Source organism: Carassius auratus, chromosome 28, assembly GCF_003368295.1.
Source record: "Carassius auratus strain Wakin chromosome 28, ASM336829v1, whole genome shotgun sequence".
NCBI lineage: Eukaryota > Metazoa > Chordata > Actinopteri > Cypriniformes > Cyprinidae > Carassius > Carassius auratus.
This window is the reverse complement of record NC_039270.1, coordinates 3,999,883-4,006,667: the sequence shown is the minus strand read 5'-3', so window position 1 is coordinate 4,006,667 and position 6,785 is coordinate 3,999,883.

Here is a 6,785-nt window from a genome sequence, read left to right as displayed (position 1 = left end):
ATGGTTCAAGGGCTGTTCTTATAATACTTACTAGCACCAACACTGTTGGTATTAAACCCCACTTACATAAGTAGCCGACTACGCCACCTAGGTTGTTTACAAAAACCTAGGACCCAATTCAAGCTCACCTAATTCAATTATTGACTGAGGGCTGGGCACGATTGACACTAAACAGTAGTAGATTGAATAACAAATTTTATTACCATAAAATCAGGATGAGAGAGATATTAAAACAAATATTAAAAAGATGCAGTCCTCAGTACAGTCCGATATGATGTCCTTATGGTCAACCAAATGAATGTTCTGGGTTGGTCCCACCACGCATAGGTCTCCACAGATCCAGCCAGTTGTATACTAAAGAGAAATAAGAAACAACTACCAGTATCTCCAGTCCAATGTTAGCAAAAGCTAACGTAGCCTACTACCACTCTCACTTGTGCACACACAAATACCCACACCAACCAATATACACTGCAACCAAATAAGTCACACAACTACAAAAAGAGGAAAACTAAGAGCTATGGCTAGTACACTGGCAATTAGTTCTTAGTCTCTATTAATTAGGAATTAGATGCCGGAAATGGTCACCATAACATCCATCAAACGATCTTCAAACTGGGGTTGTACTCACAGTATGACTGGGTAGCAGTGCCCACTACCCAGTCTAGTCAATTTCCAGCGTTGCACAAGCCCTCCATCACAGTCTCACTCGTCTCCAACGCGGTTGTCCAAACGTGGTTACTCTGCTAGTCAACTGCTGATACACTCGACTCCAAACACACGCCGACTCACTTGTCTCCAAAAGCTGCATCTGTGATTGCTCTTAGTCTTCACAACACTTCAAATCACCGTTTTCTGCACAGCCGTAAAATGTTCAGTTATCACTGCTCTTGTGTTCCTTCTCAGATAACAGCAACGAACCCTTCATCTATACCGCAGAGGACGTTGCCCTAAATTCGGACGTACAGAACGTCTAACTTGATTCTCTGCATCCACATGATCAGGCTCTGAGGCAACCCACATGCTATAAGGCATGGGATCCAACTGTTGCCTTGTCTCTTCAGGCACTACAGGTTGCGGGTATCTTATTTCCGGAGCAGAACACAGCTTAAGGGCATTTCGATGCAAACTTCTCGCTTTTCCCCCTTGTTCTGGTCTCACCTGATACACCAGTCCCGTATTTCCCAGAGTCCCTAGTACAACATAAGGTGTAGGATCCCACCAACTGCACAACTTCCCACGTCCCTGTCTATTTCGGTCCCGAACCCAAACACGCTGACCTGCCAACAATGGGGTAGCTTTGGCACCACGATCATAGATCCGTTTTGATATTTTTGCAGTCTTATCCATGGCTCTTTTTGCTACTGCATAAGCCCAACTCATTTTTTCATGGTGCTCTTCTACCCACCCAGTCAAATCCTTTCTAGTTTGTCCTACTCCCACTCCTAGGGTCATATCTACAGGGGTCCGCAAGGAACGACCAAACATCAAATACGAAGGTGTAAACCCCGTAGCCCCATGTATGGTATTATTATACGCCTGCATCAACTCTGGGAGAAATTCTGGCCAACTTTCCTGCTTATCTCTTTAACGTACGCAGCATTCCCAACAATGTCTCGTTCACCCTCTCTACTCTTCCATTCCCAGCCGGGTGGTAAGGAGTTGTTCGGCTCTTAACTGTACCATACAGATAGCAAAATTCTTTCATCAATGCGGATTCAAAATTTGGGCCCATATCAGAATGGAATCTTAAGGGACACCCGAAAGTCTGGACAACCTGTTCCCACAAAGCCCTGACTGTCACCTTAGCAGTTTGATTGCTCGTAGGGATAGCCCATGCATAACGAGTAAACAAATCAACAATGACTAAAATGTTTTGACATGAATCTGCTGAAGAAGTCTAATGACACCACAGCTAGGCCCAAGAATGCCCTCACCTCTCGAATGGTGGTTGGAACAGGCCACTCTTGTACCGCCACGGTTTTACCAGGATCTGGGCTGATGCCGGTCTTGTCTACTACATGCCCTAAGAATTTCACTTGTTGCTGAAGGAACTGACACTTGTCCAGCCTCAGCTTCAGTCCATACTGTGCCAGCCGCTGGAATACCCGCTCCAAATGATGAAGATGGGTGTCAAAATCTATGGAATATACAATGACATCATCCAAATAGACCAACAGAAAGTCTACAATATAGTCACTCAAACAATGCTGCATTAATCGCTGGAACGTAGCTGGTCCATTGCAAAGGCCAAACGGCATACGTTGGAATTCAAAAAGCCCCAGCGGAGTTGTAAAAGCGGTCTTTTGGCGATCGTCCACATGCACCCCCACTTGCCAATAGCCACTCGCCAAGTCAATCAATCAATCACCTTTATTTATATAGTGCTTTAAACAAAATACATTGGGCCAAAGCACTGAACAACATTCATTTGGAAAACAGTGTCTCAATAATGCAAAATGATAGTTAAAGGCAGTTCATCATTGAATTCAGTTATGTCATCTCTGTTCAGTTGAAATAGTGTCTGTTTTAATTTGAAATCAAGTCAATGATATCGCTGTAGATGGAATGACCCCAACTAAGCAAGCCAGAGGCGACAGCGGCAAGGAACCGAAACTCCATCGGTGACAGAATGGAGAAAAAAACCTTGGGAGAAACCAGGCTCAGTTGGGGGGTCAGTTCTCCTCTGACCAGACGAAACCAGTAGTTCAATTCCAGGCTGCTGCAAAGTCAGATTGTGCAGAAGAATCATCTGTTTCCTGTGGTCTTGTCCTGGTGCTCCTCTGAGACAAGGTCTTTACAGGGGATCTGTATCTGGGGCTCTAGTTGTCCTGGTCTCCGCTGTCTTTCAGGGCAGTAGAGGTCCTTTCTAGGTGCTGATCCACCATCTGGTCTGGATACGTACTGTATCCGGGTGACTGCAGTGACCCTCTGATCTGGACACAGACTGGATCTGGTGGCCACGGTGACCTCGGAACAAGAGAGAAACAGACAAATATTAGCGTAGATGCCATTCTTCTAATGATGTAGAAAGTACGGTGTTATGTGAAGTGTTCCGGTTCCAGTTTACCTAATTAATGCAGCCTAAAAATCCATTAACGGATTTGGATATTAAAAGCATATTAGTATGTTATGTGTATGCCAGGTTAAAGAGATGGGTCTTTAATCTAGATTTAAACTGCAAGAGTGTGTCTGCCTCCCGAACAATGTTAGGTAGGTTATTCCAGAGTTTAGGCGCCAAATAGGAAAAGGATCTGCCGCCCGCAGTTGATTTTGATATTCTAGGTATTATCAAATTGCCTGAGTTTTGAGAACGTAGCGGACGTAGAGGAGTATAATGTAAAAGGAGCTCATTCAAATACTGAGGTGCTAAACCATTCAGGGCTTTATAAGTAATAAGCAATATTTTAAAATCTATACGATGTTTGATAGGGAGCCAGTGCAGTGTGGACAGGACCGGGCTAATATGGTCATACTTCCTGGTTCTAGTAAGAACTCTTGCTGCTGCATTTTGGACTAGCTGTAGTTTGTTTACCAAGCATGCAGAACAACCACCCAATAAAGCATTACAATAGTCTAACCTTGAAGTCATAAATGCATGGATTAACATTTCTGCATTTGACATTGAGAGCATAGGCCGTAATTTAGATATATTTTTGAGATGGAAAAATGCAGTTTTACAAATGCTAGAAACGTGGCTTTCTAAGGAAAGTCAAGTCAAGGGTACTAAACCATTCAGCTTGAGTTAAGGTGGTCTAGGTTTCTTCTATCCGGGGAAGAGGGAATGCATCCTTATGGGTAATGGCATTCAACTTTCTATAGTCAACACAGAGCTAACTTCCATCCTTCTTCTTGACCATAACTATTGGGGCTGCCCATGGACTCTTACTCTCAGAAATTACACCTCTTTCCAACATACCTGCCAGCAGTAGTTTCATCTCCTTATACATCATTGGGGGAAGAGGGCGAAACTTTTCTCAGACAGGAGGTGCAGTGCCAGTATAGATCCTATGCTGGACAGTCTCATTAAACCCCAGATCATACTCATTCTTAGAAAACCCTCCACTCCACTTCCTCACAAGTGCATCAAAAACTTGACGCTGTTGATCAGTTAATTCAGATCCAAGCATCAATGGACTCACCCCATCAACAGTTACCTCCTCTTCCGGGATTCCAGCTTCCACCACACGAACATCGACGACCCCAGCTGTGCTCGAAGTCAACTCAAGATCTCTTTGGCCATAAATGTCCACGCCAGACGTTTCATACAGCCGACCAAGCTTCTGGTACCGGCCTACGGACACTTTATAAGGCTGCAAATTACACAATCTGATAGGAATCCTACCATCCTTAACGATAGCCACAGTCCGGGCAGCAGCCAACCCGTCCAGCTCTAACAGGGGCTCCACCAATCCACAGTAACTACGGTTCTGTCGGCCCATCCGGACTCGGCCCCACACAATGACCTCGCTCTGGGGTGGGATCCATCTTCGGCGACGACTAGCTGGCCACACATAGCCCAGGAACCCATCATCTTGAGCCCAAGCAGCAACACGTTGACATGTTGCCATGGCCTGTTTCCACACCTGCTGTTCTGTAGGGTTCTGAAGTGACAAAGACTGGGCAGAGCCCTGGAAAAGAGCATTCCAACATGAGGAGATAACATTCATTCCAATAATTAAGGGATTAGTGGAAAATTCGTCCTTCACAATCACAACACCCCTTCCCTGAAGTTGGATGCCTGCCACTTCGAAGTCCAATAATGCGTACCCCACATAAGGTATTTCTAGACCATTTGCCGCTCTCAGTGTCAACAGAGGGGTATCACCCAATCTATAGTTAGGAAAAGTCTCTTCTAGCATGCTCTGCCGCATTAAAGTTACCTGCGACCCAGTGTCTAACAGGCCTTTACAAGGAACGTTCTGAATCACAACATTCACTATAGGACAATTAACAATAAAGGAGTGGTTATCAATTAAGGAATAGGCCTCTTGATTGTCGATTGGAGCACGTAACCCTGTTGTCTGGACCTCTACAACAGGGCATTCTCGTTTAAAGCTTGTCTGGGCTCTCTGTTCTCTCTGCAATGACGGGCCACATGGCCTGGTTGCTGGCAGCGTCGACAAATGGGTCTACCATCAGGGTCCCATCGGTTAAGCGACTGATATTCTCTCCTTCTAGGCACAGAAAAAGCCGGCTGTTGCACGGATGCAGGATTTACAGGGGCTGCACGATTAGAAGTCCTCAACTCTCTTACCACCTCCTGAGTCAACTCTTGAATCTGGCCCTTGACTTCCTCCAAAATTTCCCTCTTTAACTCCGCTTTCCAGTCAGGCCTATATGGACGTGGATTCGGTTTATCAAGCTGACTTATGGCAGCACATGCAGTCTCATACCTCCCATGGCCATACTCAACCTCCAGCAATAACGCCTCTTGGTGCAGCTCAGCAAAGGTCCCTTCTGCGTAATGGCGGGCATACGTCTTCAAGGCTCTCTGCATTGGCCCGTCCTCCATCCCCAGCAATACCGGTTCCTTCAGCTGGTCTTCCACCAGGGCTCCCTCTGGGCTGCGTCGCTGTAACCTCCGAAAGAGTTCTCGCAATCTTAAAACAAAAGCTTTAAAAGGCTCATCTGACTTCTGTCTGCAGCTAAAAAATTGTGACCGAAGAACAGGTAAGGGGGTTTCTTCAACATACAGAGCATCTAACTGGTCAAAAACCTTGGTCAACTTATCACGTTCTTCCTCTGCTAAAACGCTTCTCTCGTTTTGCATTCCCACCCAAAGCACCTAATAAAATCTTTACTTTCTTCGCTTCGTTCATTTCTTGAGCCTCTAAAAGTCCTTGCATTTGTTCCTTCCAATCCCCGTAACTCAAACCATCACCTGTCCCACTAAATTTGGGAACCCAAGGAGCCCCAGGGAAAACGGGCATCAACATTTTTACCCTAGTTCAATCTACCACGTGAGTGTCAAAACGTCCTCAGTCCCTCACACAGGTTCACAGATAACCATGCCGACTACGCCAGATGTGGCGTGGCACAAAGGGGGATGGTTCAAGGGCTGTTCTTATAATACTTACTAGCACCAACACTGTTGGTATTAAACCCCACTTACATAAGTAGCCGACTACGCCACCTAGGTTGTTTACAAAAACCTAGGACCCAATTCAAGCTCACCTAATTCAATTATTGACTGAGGCCTGGACACGATTGACACTCAACAGTAGTAGATTGAATAACAAATTTTATTACCATAAAATCAGGATGAGAGATATTAAAACAAATATTAAAAAGATGCAGTCCTCAGTACAGTCCGATATGATGTCCTTATGGTCAACCAAATGAATGTTCTGGGTTGGTCCCACCACGCATAGGTCTCTACAGATCCAGCCAGTTGTATATTAAAGAGAAATAAGAAACAACTACCAGTATCTCCAGTCCAATGTTAGCAAAAGCTAACGTAGCCTACTACCACTCTCACTTGTGCACACACAAATACCCACACCAACCAATATACACTGCAACCAAATAAGTCACACAACTACACAGAGGTGTAGTAGCTATGGCTAGTACACTGGCAATTAGTTCTTAGTCTCTATTAATTAGGAATTAAATGCCGGAAATGCCCTTACGAAAAATAACCATGGTTTTATTATAGTAAAACTGTAGTAACCGATGGTTTTTTGGCGTATTGACTGCCATTTGTAAAACCACAGATTTACTACAAATACCATGGTTAAACTATGGTTAATATAGCAAAACCATGGTTAATTTGTGGTTACCAT